Raw genomic sequence first — 18,452 nt, 5'->3', positions numbered from 1 at the left:
ATAGCCACCCATATAAATAAAAATAACTAATTAATCCTCAAAAAGATTTTTCTAACAGGTGAGATGTTCCATGACTCTTGCTTCGTAAGAAACTGTCAACTTGAAAAGCAATTTCAAACTAAACAAGTGTAAATCAACTAGGGCACTTGCCATTAATATAAACATTCCTACTACCGTACCTAATTAAATATCACTTTTTTTATATATAAATTATATAAAAAATATTACAGTAATTAAGTAATTAAGGAGGGAAAGAGTAACTATAGCGGACGTTAAATCCCTAACGGTGGTCAGTGCGATGTTGACTAAAACTCGGTTGAAGTGTCAATATTTCGCCAATTGAAATATGGTTATAGTATAATTAATTGTAATGAACATTTAATATTTCTGGCAGTGGATTTCGTTTGTTGAGGTTAGGAATTTCTTCTTTTTTTTCTCTCCATGCTATCGTATTAAATAAGTTTCTTCCAGCAACTTCCTCTAGCTTGCACCTGTAAAGCATAATATAATATAATATAAAGTCTAAGGAGATTTTCGTTTAAGTCAATTTTCCTCGTATTTTTTTCTCACTTGGATTGGATGGTCTCAATTTTTTCTTATTTAATAGTATATAATTTTCTTAAATTTAAGACCATGTAATAATTTATGTCACATGGATTAGTGAGAATACCATAAGTCATAGTTTCTATAATATCAAAAAAAAAAAAAGCATAAGTTATATATATAGATATTTAATCTTATATTTCATGTGAGCAAGAGTAGTAACACATGACTTCAAAGAAAAAAAAAAGAATGATAACATGATCATGGGCCTGTCGAAATTACACCAATAAAATGTAGCCCATTGAAATTGATGCTGCTACACCCGATTATGAGAAGATGGAAACCTAATCAGAAGACTGGCCTAAGCCCATTAAAAATGTCCAAAGTCCTAGTTGATGTCTCAATCAGATTGATTCACGCTTTTTTCAACATGGCCCGACTTAAGCTCGTTACAATTTAGGCCCATTATGATCTCTCTTTTTTGCTACTGCTACAACAAAGACTAGCAAATTTTTTTACAAATTTCTTGAGTTTTGAAATTGATAATTTAGGTGTAAATAATTTATTCATAAATAGCTTATTTACATCTCAAAGTATTTAATAAGATGAAGGACAATTACATATATAATAAATTAAGCATCATAATGCACGCTCCTCTGTTAAATATAAATATTTAGAACATTTACTAAACGTTTAATAATAACATTATTGATTCTTCAACATTAGTATAATCTTCCACTGAAAAATGGAGGACATAATAAAATTTCAAACCATTAATTAATTGTTCATGAATTGGATTTGAAAGGGATGGCCCTAATGACCACTTGATGGTACAAAGCTGCTAGTGCTGCCCCAATGAAAGGTCCTACCCAGAATATCCACTGCATTCAAAAACATTTATAATCGTCATTTAATCTTATGGAGAAAATAACAATCTTTCACTAAAGTAAAAAAAAAAAAGAAAAAAAAAAAGAGATTAGGCTCAAAACAGTATTAGGCCTCTTATAATTTATATTTTTACCTGGTCATCCCAAGCTTGATCCTTGTTGTAAGTAAGAGCCGCACCAAGACTCCTAGCAAGATTAATCCCTATTCCAGTAATAGGTATCGTTGCCAAATGGACCAGGAAACCGCGAATTCAATTGGTAACGGTGCTAGAATCTGAAAAATCGTTTAAAATTCAACATTACAAAATCATTTTAAAAAAGAAATGACATGTATTTTAGATGGAGTATATAATAATTTACATTTTTGCAATGACAATATTTAACATGATAATTTTTCATTACAGGAACATGAGAATCCCTAGCATTACGTTTCACATCGGTAGCAGAGAAGACTGTGTAGACAAGAACGAAAGTTCAGAGAATTTCGGCTCCAAGGCCGTCAGTCTTGGTGTATCCTGAGCTGACTGTATTGGCAGCACCACCGAGTCTCTCGTATTGAGAAGAAGCCTGGAAGATCTTCCCGACACCGGCCCCACAAATGGCTTCGAGACTGCCCTGGTGAGCGATAACTTTCTGGCCAATAGCAGTCCGAATGTCACTGCTGGGTTGATGTGACCCCTTTCAAGATCCCAAACCAAACAGAATATCGATTCAGTGTTATTGAAAATGTGATCTAAGAAAATGTTGTAATTAACTTGTCACCTCATGCATTCTGCTGATCAAATAATGTTTCAATTATTTCATTCTGGTTCATGAGATTCATGAATGTAACCCAATAATCGTGTGAGAAACGAATCAATACTAACTTGGGAGTTACTATCATGAGTTATGCAATAGGAATTTTGAATTTGAAATGTTGCCCTTTTGTTATGTAATAGTCGATATTTTATTTTGTTAACATTAGAAATTTGAGGAACTTTGGATTCTGACATTTTAAATTTTGGAATATCGGTGAATTACATATTGTCTCGTCACCTGAATGCACAAATTCTTACATTATAGGAATAGGATAAGTAAGTTTATAAGCATTAGAATGTGATTAGCATATGTCACTAGTGATTCCAAAATCCTAGACATTTAGCATGACTCAATGCTAAATTAGCATATGTCACTAGTGATTCCAAAATCCTAGACATTTAGCATGACTCGATGCTAAATTTGAGACTTTTAGCACGACTGATCAAACATACTAGGATTTTTGGTTTAAAGTACCTGAAATGCCGGCAGTGCAATAGACAAGAGCGAAGATCATGCCGCCAAAAGCCCAGGCGATACCCTGGACGCCGACAGTGGAACATTTGTCGGGGGACTTTGCAAAGCCCATGACCGTTAAGACGGTGATATAAAGGAACAAGAAAGTGGCAACAAACTCAGCAATACCAGCCCTGTAAAATGACCAAGATGACAACTCTCCAGGCTCGAATAGAGGAGCCGAAGGAGGCTCTCTGTAGTCCTTATTAGTAATATTGTCGTCTTGGGATTGAGCAGCTGTGCCTATAGGTTGCCTCTCTCTGTACCTATTTGCTCCAATCCTCACATCTTCTTCTCTGCCCTCCATTGTTATTCTTATTTTTTTTGGGACCAAGTGATTGATTTTCAAGTTAGAGTGAAGAGAAGTAATCATACTCTAGTATTTGTAAGGTGATGTACTGATGTTTAAATTGGGTTTGTTGAAAACTTTGAAAAATTTGTGTCACTTCTCCATTGAATTGATGTAAGGGAGAATTTACCTGTGGAACTGTCGCCACATGTGACCGATAAAATTCACGAGAAATCATATGTATGAAAGGTCAAGTCTAGCTAGAGCACTACTAACTTCAATTAAGGGCAAATTAAATTAACTAATTAAATATTGTCTAATTAAATTAATCCATTCAGTCCGGTCCAATTATGTCCGATTTATCTGATATTACGGATGGAAATCGGTCGGTTTTGTCGGTTTTTGGATCTAACCGAACCGTACCGACTTTAGTCGGTTTTGAAAAATCAAAATCGAAATCGACCGATTTTTTGCGGTCGGTTTTTTTTTCCGATCGGTCGGTTGACCGAGTAACCAAATTTAAGAAAAAAAACTTTACTTTTCACTATTTACAAGCCTAAATTAAGCATCAATTCAAACATATTGATTCCTCTGAGGCTCTAAACAAAAAATAAGCATACTGTATACATAGAGATCAATATGGTATATCAGGTAAATTGCTTTCCCTCTGCATGATTATCCATTTCGGCCGATTCGTCGTTTGAGAGAGGCTTGAGAGTTGAGAAAGACTTGACCCGATTCGAGTGTTGATGAGCGAGTTGCGTTGTGTACGTCGGTTTGTAGTGTGGGAGGGGTGGTTTGGTGGCAGACGAACAAAAGAAGAATGAAGAAGTGAAGAGTGAATGATGTATTATTGTTTAGTGGGGTTTTATTACTAGTTGGCTGTTGGGTTTTATTTTTATAAAGCTTATTGATAATTGCCGCATAATATTATATAGAACGGATAAATATCGGTTTTGGCGGTCGGTTGTCGGTTTTTATCGAACCGAACCGAAATTCGAATGTCATTTTTTTAAACCGAAACTGATTGGAAAACCGAAAAATCGAGTCGGTTCGGATTGGTTCGGTCGGTTTGCTCGATCGGTTCCCACCCCTATCTGGTATATGCTACTAATTAACAATGGTACTTCGAAGATTAATGTGGTCTTAGGTGATTTTTTGTATCTTTTATAGTGAATAGCTTAGCAATAATCTATTTCCGCCATTAATGAACACCAAGGAAAAAGCAAAAATACTTTTCTAAGGAATGGAAGGGAGACGAAAAAGTAGAAAGTTGGCAAGTGATATGAGTAGTTTCCACTTCACTTTTTCAACTCAACTGGAGATTCGCTGCTTAGCTTTAATAAAAGTTTAGCTGAATCATGAATTGATATTCTCAACATATACTAATTCAAAGAGCTCTATTAGTACATTATGTAGTAATTCATAGATTCTAACTTAGTTATACTATGAGGCCATTTTATATACCACAAAAACAAAGTGCTTAAAACTATACGTGTGTCCTGAATTATATCGTAAAAAGGTTAGAAACATGCTGCAGAAACAAGGAGAAGATCAGAAGAAACTGAACCTTGAATCTGGAAACATTGCTAGATCAATTCTGGCAGGAGGACCATAAGTGAAGAGACAGAAATAGGAGGACCAAAATGGTAAAAATTTAAAAGATATAGGTTGAGACAATAGGGAAACTTGCGAGTGTTGCATATTCGTGCCAACCTTACTTTGACGACCAGGTTCATCTTGGGAATTTAATTTTATCAATGTCGATTCAGAAATATCATTAATAACAGATTGATATTTTAATAATTAATAATAACATAAATTTAAATTAGTACTTCAAAATTTTTAAGAATAATTTTTTTTTTAAAGAGAGAAAAAGAGAATACTATCTCCATCTCAAAATTTTTATAGTTAAGCACTCTTGAAGCTGACTTTCGAAATTTTTTGGACTCTAATTTTAATTTAGCAGTTATAAATAATGTCACTATTGATAAATAGCCACTAATTGAGGAGAATTTAAACATTGTAAATAGATGGAAAAGCCAATTTGTTTGGAATATAAATAATGAGAGTGATGTGGCCGTTGGTTTATATACAGAGAAACAAAGAAATTAAATTTCGATAAGTTTTAAGTTGTTGGACTCAGACCTAATAAAAGGACTAATAAAAAAAAATTAAAAAATATGAGAAGTTATATCTCGAGATCTATCCATATTTAACATTTCTAAAATTCATAAACTCTATTGAAAAAATTATTAGTACTGAATTTCAATTAGGCTTTGTTAAGAAAAGGAGGGAGAAAACAGAGTTATGGAAGCAGAAAAATTAACTAAGAAAGATAAAGTCTAGTTTGTAGAGTTTAATTTGGATTATACATGGAAGCTTGAAATTATAACTGTAGAAATGTTTTTTCCGATTGATATTCGAAGGTTTAAGGGATATTAATAACGATTCAAGATCTCTTGTGTTTACTTTTTTTTTATTTTTTTATTTATCTATCTAAGTTTTAGGTATTTTTGTGTAAGATGTTATTGATAATTGTCATGAATTTTCTTTATTTAGAGGGCAAGAGAAAAGGAAAATTGAAAATTTCAGGCTTATACCAATAATCAATACAAACACCATTTTTTTTAGTTTAATGTTTTCTCCTATTCTATCCAAAATGAAAAATAAAAAAAGTTGAAAGCAATTAATTACAGTAATTTTATTTTTGAAACTAGGTTCGTCCGTAAAATCACGGGAACTACGACAGGCCTACAGGTCTGAGGAGGAGAAAACATGCCCAATATAAGCCATTAGTATCGTAGCCCATTTCCAACATTGCAACCACGCTCATTACAGCCCAATAGTTCACCACAAGACTAGTACAAAATAGCCTGAGCCCATTAGGAGGCAGCAATGTCTAGAAAGTCCGATATATAATGTAAATCGATTTTTGATGAAAATATTCAATCTTCCGAATAATAATAGAGAGCATTTACGCTACTTCCGTCCCTAATTAATTATCATATTTATATATAAAAAATATGAAAATTAATTAGAGAAAGAGAAATTCGTGGTCTTAGACATTGGAACGGGAAATTCAATTTCCATATAAATATAGATCATTTCGGAAGTCCCCGAGGTTTATGAAACTCATGAAATTAGCAGTCCGAGGTTATGGAGATGCGAATGTATGTTCCAGAATATGAAATAGGGAATTGGGCTGGGGTAGAATATCGACCACGAAATTAGTTTTTGTGAATATCAACCTCGATTCGATCGTTATTCATATCGGAAAGGTGAATTTTTAGTTACTTGAGTACAACATAACGTGGACGGCTCCTTGAATAAATATATTTTTCCATCCTCTTAAAACGAACAACGATCTAGCTTAAGACATATTCCCTCTGCATTATGATATTTTTTATTTTTTTAAGGAGTTTCATGATATTTTTAAATTTATTTATATAATGTGTATATTCGATAATTTTCACTAAATATATTAGATTAATTTAAAAAAAAAATATCATGTATTATTATTATTATTATTTAATAAGGAGTGAGTATCCGACTCGTTCCACGTCACTTCTTTTTTCACAACGAGATTTTTAATTTATATCCGAAGAAACATAAAACAGGAGGGATTACGATATTATTTCCGTGATAAAAGAAAAAAAAATATTAAAAAATATCAGATACACTTTTCTATAATAAAAGTTATCTAGTCAACTCAACCATTTCACGAACACAACATTCAGTGAGAGAAGAGAAATAGGAGGCCGGAGAGGCGAGATAAACAGCTACAAGGGACCCTCCCATTGCCGGAAAAGAGGGACCGCGGCGGGGAAGGAGGGGAGGCTAGTAGGGTTTTTTGGTTTTGTGAGAGAATTAGCTCGTTCCATATATATCACTTAGATCAACGTACACTTAGTAGTCTAAAAGTATTTTGTCGTTTGTGTTAGGCTCATAATTAGGAGAAATCTTGAATGCCGTTACGTTTGGATCTTCTAATGTCTGCCACTTAATCATACCATTCGTGCAAAAATAATTAAGAGGAATTTTAGTAGTGGAAACATACTTTGAACAATATTGTCTAGTACTTGCTGCATGAAGCACATGCTAGCTGCTTACTTTGAGCATTCACAATTGCATTTCCGTTTTGTTTTACTAAAATGACAAAAAGTAATCTCATTTATTTTATTTTCTTTCGAAACAAGATTTAGACATGTACCACCCATTAGTTAGCATACATAATGTAGTTTGACTCCAAATTACTTGTACTTCTAATTAAAGTCACTTTCACTAGCTACCCACCAATTCATCCGCGTGTAATCCCGGCTAAAGTCAACAAATAATTAAAGTTTTTAAAAGACAATTGGGGGAAACTATGTTTTAGAAATGAAAATTACAAAAGGCTAGCTAAAAATTGGGGGAAACTATGTTTTATAATAAGCAAGGCAAGAAAAAGAAGATAACGTATTCACGTGTACTAATAAAGAAGAAAAAAGTGTTTTTCCCATTTTCTTAACTTTTTTATCAAAAGAGAGAAATAAAAGATTTCGATTCTATTAATAAACATTACTCGTTGTACATGGAAACAAATAAAAATTTCAAGAATATATCGTATTTCCTTTTCTAAATTATGGGATATGCATATAAGTCAAAATAAATAATATAATCGCTTTTCCTAGGTTGATTTACACATGACTCGACGGCTCTTAAAATTTTAAGGGATGCGTGGTCTCTCTTTCTTGTAGATTAGACGTCATAAAGTTTCAATAAGGAAACGTCTTAGCAAAATTTTATTTTTCAGATGTACGTGTTTTCTATATTGTTGGTTGCCTCCCGTTTTTGGACGGAATTTTTCCTTTAGAAGATTATTATGTTGAGATGGAGTTTTAGTTTATCATGTTCTATTCGTTATGAAAATTTCTGTTTTGATTGCTATCTTTATAAAGATTTAACTCTCTCGTTATTAAGTGTAAACTTGTAATCTCTTGTACTTTCCGTTAAAATATCAATGAATTATAATTTTTTATTAAAAAAAAATGTGTCTAGTAAATTAATTAATCATCGTATATTTGCGTAACAGAAAATATATAATGACTTTCAACGGAGCATATTGGTTGTAATAAAATATTTTTTGATTCTAACTAGTACTGAAACTTCATGGCTTGGCTTTCGAATACATGGATTTCCGTCTGGCTTCAACGGACAATGCAAATTAGGTTATTAATTAATGTTATTAGGAGTATAGTTGCTCTTAATTAAGTAGCTACTACTGTTGACCTCAAAAAGAGCAAGTGCCATGTCAGAGAAAGTGCCACGTCAGATTTCCAGATGGCAACAAATTAGAGGTCAAAAACTCGAAGGTCCCTCTCGAATGTCTGTCTTCGAAAGCTCCAAATGATATTATTATTAAGTTTTACTGTTTGAAATAAATGCAGGATAGATAAGGTATTATCTTTTCAAGCTACAAATTTAAGTTTACTGTTCAAAATGGAACTTCCACTAAAATTATAAACCGAAAATGCTTTATCCCTAACCGGCCTGAGACCTAATTAAACGAATACAATATGACCCAACTATTCAATTGATCTTTATGTTTCGAGATTTTGCATCATCAGTTTTTAACACATGAATAGATAAGTAACACAATATCTCGAAAATATATATCTGAAATTGACATGGTAATGAATGTGACGATGACTATTTATCAGAATTGTCATCTCCAAAGTAGCATTTTGGTAAATAAATATACATCAATAGATGATGTATGGGACCTAAGACAGTGAGTGAGGGTGTGGGCAATGTCTTCTGGAGGATTCACAGCTAAGCAAATGTCAAGAGAGACCGACCGAAAAGGCTATGAGAGAAACTGAGAAAAACTTCAAATAAGGGTGGGTGAATTAATTGAAGCACATTTAATTGAATGTGTAAAAATATTATTCTAGTTTACCTGATCTCGAACTTATTATTTTCATATATAGATAGAACTATTATTTTTTTTCTCGAGAGAGAGTCACAGCCGACCGTCATGATTAATTTATCCATTCAACTGTCGCCGTATGATAAAAATTTGACCATATAATCTTTTTCATTCACAAGGATAAAAATATTGAACTCTAAACCACTTGCTTAAAGGACGAAATATTGAACCCATAATAAAATTATAATTAATTTTAATTTTAATTTTAATAGTATTGTTTTTATTTTTACATATTTTAATAGTTATGTATTCTTTCAACATATGCTATATCAAAAAAGTGGAATCTGCTATAGTTTCCAAAACCACTCATCAACAGACAACAGCCAATGATGCTCCTGACTTTGACCCCTCCCCAAAAAAATAATTCCATTATGGACTTCCATCGTTTTACATGATTATAATACATACTTCTAAAACTCATCAGCTACATGGCTATATATAAAAGGCCTGTTTGGATCTTTTGAGAATCTATACCCTGTGATTGAAATAGAAGTTTCATAAAGTATATATATAATATAATATAATATAATATGTGTGCTCATGTAAATGAAAATGATTGAGACTTAATGTAATCCGGAGAAATTCTTGGGTGGTTTGGCATCATCGCCGATAATCACCCGTTGATTCAAATATTGTTTAATTATATGATCGATTCACCAGAAATTCATGAGCACTCCATGCTAAAGAAACTAATGAATCAAATTTATCTATCGGATGAATCCATCTCCAAAACTAATTAATCAGCTTCTTTGTGTGGATTAAACGTAGTTATTAGAAAAAATTTTGGATAAAAATTTCCTATGTTAAACATGCGAATCACCTATTACCACGTGTGTATGTTAGAAATCTTCTCTTTTGTTGAGTGGATAAAATTTTAACAACACACATATCAATTAGTGATATGCATACCTAAGTGATGGCGTGTTAAGAAATTCCGATCCAAGAATTACTTAGTGATTAGTGTAAGACAATTTCCATAGTTTCATACACTTCCCAATTCTCTTTAACTTAATTACGAGTTTAGTAAAAATAAATCACGTGGCAATTAGTAAAATATGTATATTTTATGGCTCAGGGTGCGTTTGATTTGCATTTTTTCTTTTTGATATTTTCCCACTAAGGGTTCACCGATCAATTTTAGGATATAGAATAATAATATATATTAAAATTATTATTAAACATTAAAAAGAATGCACACCAAACACATGCTTATCCGTTAAAGTGGCACATTCTACTAATTGTCACATGTCTTATTTTTATCGGCGGTTGATTATAGAGCCTCCTACTTATTAGATATATGGGCATCATATCCCACATCGACCATTCACCAAAGTGTAAATTGGTTTATATACCAATCGAGAAGCCATTATCCTTGAACTTAAGCTTTTGGATAAACCATGGACTTTCAAGATGGTATTAGAACTCATTGACTAACCTTAAAAATCCTAGGCCCTTCCGCTGCTGCAAGTTAATCCAAACGGCCTTGTATGCGCTTCGCTAATCGCCATTCTACGACGCAGCCCAAACAGGCTTGTGCTTGAGGGGTTATATTAGATATATGGGTATATCCCACATCGACCATTCACCATAGTGTGAATTGGTTTATATGCCAATCGAAAAACCACTATCCTTAAGCTTAAATTTTTGGATAAATTATGGACCTTCAAGACTACTATAGCAGGATGTTAGTTTTTCCCCTTGCGATACGACTTTTATATCCAAAATTTATTCTTCGGTCATGGCTATTTATGTTTAGATAGTTCAGAAATCTCTTTGCTAACTAGACACATGAGGAGCATTTGATCAACATGCAATTTATAGTCCATAGATAAGAAAGAAAACATAAGATTTTTATGGTACACATTTTCTGATGCAAATGTAATGCTTACAACTTCATACATCATCGTTGAAAAAAAATATTGAACACTTTTAGTACTATGATTTTGACAGAATTTTGACTTGAGGCGTGTAATCACAATTCACAGTACTTAATTCATGTAGAGATAGTTAGCGTGATGGTTAGATAATGGTTTGGTGTGTGCTATTAGAACTAGAAGAGTTAGATTGTTAGCAATGAAAGATCAATAAAAAATCATAATGGAAGCAAACCCCTTCATGCCTGTAATAAAGAAATTTTCAACCATGAATGATTGCAGATCGATCTTGATTAATGAAGACATTTTTTAGAAGAGAAGATCGATGTGTGCATGTTAATTAGATTGCACACACTTGTTGAGATTGTTTGTTTTGTGAGGCCTGCATACCAATAGATTCTAGAGAGTTTGGTGAGTACTAGAATGATATTGAGGAGCAATGCAGGAAGGAAGAAGAAGAATGCAGTAAAGATAAAGCTTGAAAAGAGAAGAAATAAGCATCAAGAAACTGTTTTGGGAAAAATTGCGGCCAAGACCTTCTTCGAAGTCTTTAAGAAGATCTACAATCAAGCTGGACCAAAACTGGCCATCGAAGTTGAGGCTAGAATCAATTCAGGCCAAATAGAGAAAGAAGAAACAACTATTACGGATAAGGACCTGATTGCATATCAAGAAGAGTTGTAAGACCTTGGTATCATTATTCAGAAGAAGAAGCATGCTGATGGAATTACTGGAAGTGTCAAACTTCGAAATGCAATTGACTTTACTGTGGTCGGACGATGATTTGGCGGACAATCAGAGCATGACCATTCGACTCAGAGAAGTGTGGGGAACAACGACATATTTGGTAATTGTTCTACAATTCTCTAGAATGGAAAATCTCAATTTCAAGTTAGGGTTTATGTTATGGAATTTCTGGGTTTAGCCTTAACATGAAATAAATTAGAGTTTAGCTTATCTTTTGTTGTAGTTGATGAAAACAAGTGATTTAAATTTCAATTTTGACTATATTGGATGTTGTGAATCATTTGGTAGAATCAAGTTTATCGATTACATAGTAAGGAATAAAATGTCAGCTTGATCAGTCGGTTTTTTGGATTTTACTATCAAAAATTAGGGATTTTGTATGCTGGCCACTTTTGATGTTCCTTTCGATTCAATCAAGCTACATGATACTTTTAGAAGTTGTTATGGAAGTTTCTGCAAGATTTCAGCATGAGAAGATGAGAATGGTTGATGTTCTTAGTTTACTTCAATTCAAGTTCAACAAGTCCAATAGCCATTTTATTTTCAAGTAAGATAATGAAGAAGTGAAGTTACATAATCATTTATAAAGTTTCTGCAATGGCCATAGTCATCTGTCATGATCGATCAAGAAAGTCAACTCCAAAGTCAACATTTGAAGCTTTTGCTGATTTGATCTGTTTTGGAGAAGAAGAAGTTTACTGCAGCAAATTCATCAATTTACTTTACAAAATGATTAAAAACTTTAGAGAAGAATTAGTACGCAAGAAAAACCGACTTTATTAGCTATGTGGCAATTTGTGAAGATGTGGTCCCAAAAACCACTAGTTGTGTTGTTTTTGTTGCTTTCTGGTTTTGTAAAAATATCTGCTAATTTCATTTCCAGTAATTTGTAATTCGTTTTTATGACGTCTAGGATAGAAAGAGACGAGTATATAAGATCTCTTTCTTTACCTATTCGGTTAATGTGTTTATGAATGAAATCAGAAAGTGTTCTAAGCTCATCTCCATTTTTACAGTTTTAAAAGTTTATTTTTTGCATTTTGTATTTAGAAATAATTAAATCGACAAAATCTTAATTTTATATAGGATCAACCACCCTTAAACACTGTGAGAGTAATCTCATTTAAGTATTTCATCATTAAATCAACAGTATAAAAGCTTTAATCATTGATTTTTTAAATGTGAACCAGTTTCTGTAGCTGGAAGGTTTAATTCTAAGTTTCTATTTGATTTGGATTGTGTCATGTGTTGTCTTCTTTTCTGTGAAGATCAATTCCGGTCAGTTTATCAACACTAATTATATTTTATAACCCTAATAACTATGTTGGACGAGTTTTATCCAAAGTAGCAATTGTAAAACTTAGGCATTATTTTTTTATACCGATCTCATCCCAAATACTTGTCAATTTACGTATATGTAAAAATTGACCATTTTTATAGGATGGAGATAATATTCAATGGAGGAGATTTCGGAGGGATCATGGCCACAATCAAGAATTGAGAGTATTTGAATCAAGAGAAATGTATCCGAATCCCACCGTCGGAAAACTCTTCTTTGACTAACTTTAGTCTTTTTTATTATGAAAAAAATCGTTGGTGGGTGGCTCTACAATCGACATCCAATTAAAAATTGACACGTGATAATTATTAAATTTTTAAAATTTTATAACTAATGATGATGTGTTTGATGTATAGTGTTTTATTTTTATATATATTTAATCACATTGGGTGTTGGTTGGTGAATGAAAAAGAATACCATATATAAACACATCTTTAACTATTATAATTAAACAAAATAATAATTAATTTCAAAATAATAAATTAATAATTATTATATTGGGTGTTGGTTGTACAGTCGGGGAGATTTTTGCTTTTCATTATTGTAATTAAAATCGACTAATGCTAACCATATCGTCACAATTTGCCTGTATCGAAAATATTATCCTCTCAATAAGAAAAATCATGACATATATGGGGCGATGATGTCCTCCATTTTCCATGGTAATTAATTTAGTGGGCAATGAATCTGATTTATCCTTATATTCTTCTTGAAATTCCATTTTCGCTATTATCTAAATATCTAATTAACTGTCATATGCATCCATGATTTCAATTAATGGCCTAATTAATTATGGCACGTCCCTTATATGATTTGATTACTTCCTATAATCTCCACTAATATGTGTGCCCTGATCCTATAAGTATATCTAGCCAACCTGAATTAAATTTTGCTTACACAAATCCTATCCAAGATTATCTTGCTGAGATAGATGTAGATCCTCAACTAAAAACTCTGTAAATTTCGACTTTCTATATATAAAGCAAGACAAGCTCTGATTTGGATTGTTAATCTATTCTAATTTCTAGCTCAAACTCGAACATATTAAATTTAGGTCATCATTTGAAGAGTGTAATTCTTAAGGTTTCAATATTTACATGGGATTAATTTTGTATTTATAAATTAATGATTTGCTAGCAAATCGTTCAAACACGTGAAATCATGAAATTAATTATTAATACGATGGTTTAACCACCGAGTTACCAGACTTGAATTTCGTGTTGGACGTCCAGGACCATTTTATTACATGGTGTAATTCAGTATTCCACAGTAAAGTGTAATCCTGTAATGTAATTGTAAAAATAAAATACCATAAATAAAATTATCATTTACTTGCATAAAATTTAAAATATAAGAGGATCTTTCAAATTAATACCTATTTTTAAGAGAAAAAATACGTGATTTTTTTTTCAAGTACATTTCTTATATATGCTTGGAACGATACAAGAATACTGTGAAAAAGAACCTAAATTTTTATTTTACGGAGAATTAATGGACAAAACAGGCAATCTTAAGTTCAAACTGACTGTGCCATTGCATGATTCAACATATTGAAGTGGGTCATGATCTTATGATTAATTTCAATGAAAATGCCAACTCATGCAAGCAAAGAAATTCCCTGCAAAGGTTATATGGTTTTAATTAATTTATTAAGTTAATCTAAGCATGTTAGTGACATTATTAGTGTGTAGCTACAATTATGATCTAATAACAGTATATACTCTGTAAAACAAAGAATTATAGTGACTAGCTCATAATTATAGTCACACTGTGTAAATTATACTTATTATCTAGTAGTAACTCATTTATACTATTTTCTTTTAATGTACTTTAAAGTTGACTTCATCATTAATCTTGATAACCAAGTTGCTGCTTGTTTTCTTAACACTACTTAACGGCTAACTAATTGATAGTAACTCGCACGTATAGCATTGATTAAGATTTTGGTGTCAGATAAAAACTTATATGTACCCTTTCAAAAGACAATTCCAGATTCCACAAAAACTTTTTTCTTAAGTAAAATAATTCCATTTTAATGTCTAAATGTCGATTGAGAGATCTAATGATTAAGTCATTTTTTTCAACATGTCTTCGACTCTCGAGGTAATAGATTTGGGATAAGTAGAATGTATTAGTTATATAAAAATAATAATTGTATAAATATAACTATGTGTTAAATTATATACATTCAAAAGTTTACCTATAAGAGATAGAGAATGATAAGAATAAAGTTTAACTTTCATTGATGAATATATTGATATTTATATACAAGATGGTAGATATATTTTGACATAATTCATGTGATTTCTCCTAAACATATATAATAACAAATGTAATCATATATGTATAAATTGTCTACATAAATATTCAAATATATTTATCATTAAATATTTTTATCTTTATCATCGGAAGATCTTCAGTGATTATGAAAATCTTCAATTACTCTACTGCATCTTTCAAAATATACTTGCCTTTTCTTGGATATTTCTTTGATATCATTTAATTTGTTTAGAGATTAACTGAGACTGATATTTCCAATAAGTGTTTTTTTCGAATATCAATCAATCGCAAACTTAAATTATCGTTTCATCGCACTCATTGTTTGTTTCCAAAAAAAAAAAAGGGCTTAAATTATTTATTTAATTAATCTAGTGCCTTAGTATCCAAGATATTGTTGCAGCTTCTTTTTCGGCACGTAATCAGCGCAATTAACTCTGATAAAACTCATAAAACATCTTCGTCTTCATACATTGAACATGCATTTTTGTTTTTTATAATGTGTCATCTTCGTCCCTAGGAATTGTCTTAACTTTCCAAACCTGGAGACCACCTAAAATTGATGTTTATAAAGTTAATTTGGATGCCAGTTTTCTGCATATGGTGTTGTGATTAGAGATCATTTTGGGCACATCACTAAGGCTGCAAGTGGTTTAATTGGAAGAACTGAATCTGCACTTCAGGCCGAAACAGTGGCAGCACTAAAGGCATTAAAATTGGCTAGTTCTTGTAATATTGGCAATATCATTCTCCAAGGAGATTGCAAATTCCTCATTGAAGCTTTAAAGTATCCTCATCGATCTTTCTTATCTTTCTTAGCAGTTAAAAATATGATAGACAACATCAAGCAAAAAGGCTACCACTCTATTTTCAAATTATAACTTTAATTTTGTTTGTAGAATCGATAATAAGGTAGCCTATGAATTGGCGCACCTTACTCTTTATTTTCCTTATATTTCTTTTGATCTTGACTCTATACCACCAACGGTGGATTATGTGGCTCGTTTGGATTGCCTTACGGCTTAATAAAATTTCCAAGTTGAACTTAAAAAACAAATACTTGAAATTGATGTTAGTCTGATGGTTATCCGGGTGGACTTTCATCCTGCAAATTGAGGGTCCAGTTCTTCGTGGACGTAATTTTTAAAATTATATGAGTTGATGGGGACTACCCCTTTGTATAGTCCAAATTGATACAAATAAAAAAAAACCTTGAACTTGGCAGATGTGGTTTTCTTCTCACATGTCGGTACATGGCCTAATGGCTAGTATTTTCTCCATCGTGAAGTTATGAATTCAACTTGATGTAGAGCAGATTTTGAGTGAGTATAATTTATATTAGTAAATTTAGTATGCTAGCTAATTGGCCAAATTTTAAAAAAATTCATTACCATTTGATGTTTGATGGGCGAACTCTTATAAGTCACGTTCAGGTTGTAAACGCTCAAACAAAAGCCACATTTACTCTATTCCATGCGATCGACCATCATAACCATTTTATACGTTTGCTTGACGAAACAAGTATATAGTAATATACAGTAATTAACTTTTTACGATAGTACGACTTCAAATCCTAAATTTATGACAAGTACAAACACACACTTTAATGAGATGGTATTTTTTTTGAAAATCATCTATTGATCAATAGGAATAATACTGAAAAAAAATCCCGAGATAGTCGAGTAGACCGTGTTTACTATAATGGGCAGTGGAGGCTTCCAGTTCCTATCAATCAGGAGCTCGTAGAAGCTTGGGACTTGGTACAGACGGTTACAGTAGCTACGGATCGGAATGTGATTAGGTGGACTGCAAGCAAAATAGATAAATATTCTATTGCTTCTGTTTATGAGGCTATTCATAGCAAAGCACTTAAAGTGTGGTGGGCTAGCGTGGTGTGGGGGAAAGGACCTAGTCATCGCCACAGTTTTGTTTGCGTTGGCTGTCCTGAATCGGCTAGCTGTGAAGTCTCGTGTAACAACTCGCATTGGAAAGGTACATGGAAGACGATGGGCTATAAAAGGATTGATTGGTTATATCCATATCAACAAGTATCAACTTCTTTTTGGGAGCTCATCCACAGAAACTCCAGAGTTAAGCGTGCTTGGCCTGGAAAACTCCTAGGATGGGTGGCCATTTGGGAAGTTTTCCGAAATTTCCTGGAGAGCGTACGAGTGAGGACAACGCATGCTGGAAAGACAAGTGTTGGTTTTTGGAGATAGACGTCAATCTTGTGGCGACGCCGTGCTCGTCGTGCCTTCGGTGTCGGTGAGCGCGATAAACGGCCAGCGGGTCAGGACAGGGCCATGTCGTTACATCTCGATTAAAAAAGTGGGGCCTATGTGATGATGATTTATGTGTTTTGTGTGGACGGGGGATTGAGAGCAGGGAGCATCTTTTCTTTGCTTGGAAGTGATGTGCATTGGCTGCATAACCCGAGGGCCGAAGGAGTGGCGATATGAACTGGACTGGTGGTGTAAAAACCATCGAGTAAGTCTCAGTTGGCGATTTTGAGGAGACATTTATTTACTGCGACTATATACTACATATGGAAATAGGGAAATGATAGAATTTTCACGCAAAGACCAGTCAATCTTCGAAAGATGATTGGTAGCATAAAGAAGTCAGTATTATGTTATTCTTCTTGTGTAAAGAATAGTAATTTTGATAGGATGATAGCACAATGAAATCATGTATAGGCTTCTCTGTTTAAATTAAATAATGATAGTCTGTAAGCAATGTTTACGAGGATTTTATTTTGGTGAATAAAAAATTTTTTTACCAAAAAAAAAAAAACCCTTAGAAGATGCCTAACTCTAATAATTAATCAATTACTTATTGGATAGATTTTGTAGTAATGGGCAAACGACTCGCGAACAATTCGGCTCATTTATAAATAAATCGAAATTGCACAATATTTTGAGGATCATTATAAACATTTGAGTTCGGCTCCTTTAAAACGAACATTTAACTAGCCGAACTGAATAGTTCGCGAACTTGAGGGTACTTTTTAATTTAACATTTATACTAATAAATTGATGTTTTTTTAAATTATAATACTAATAAATTAATGTTTAATGTTAACTTCTTTAATAAATTAATATTTATGTGTTCTTCTAGTCATTTAATAAAATTTTATTTTATTTTACATATTTTAAAATTAAACGAACTTGCTAGCAAACACTAGCGTACATATAAGATTTAATTTTATGGGTCT

At 32.5% G+C, this 18,452-nt stretch overlaps 1 pseudogene; it reads right to left on the bottom strand.

The window, feature by feature from the left end:
• Window positions 1-1,328: 1,328 nt before the first annotated feature.
• On the bottom strand, window positions 1,329-3,048 carry LOC139884715 (aquaporin PIP1-2-like; annotated as a pseudogene).
• Window positions 3,049-18,452: the final 15,404 nt, after the last annotated feature.

The sequence above is a fragment of the Rutidosis leptorrhynchoides genome, unplaced genomic scaffold, assembly GCF_046630445.1.
Source record: "Rutidosis leptorrhynchoides isolate AG116_Rl617_1_P2 unplaced genomic scaffold, CSIRO_AGI_Rlap_v1 contig591, whole genome shotgun sequence".
NCBI classification, from domain to species: Eukaryota; Viridiplantae; Streptophyta; class Magnoliopsida; order Asterales; family Asteraceae; genus Rutidosis; species Rutidosis leptorrhynchoides.
The sequence above is the reverse complement of the archived record's forward strand: the minus strand, read 5'-3'. Positions and strand labels throughout refer to the sequence as shown.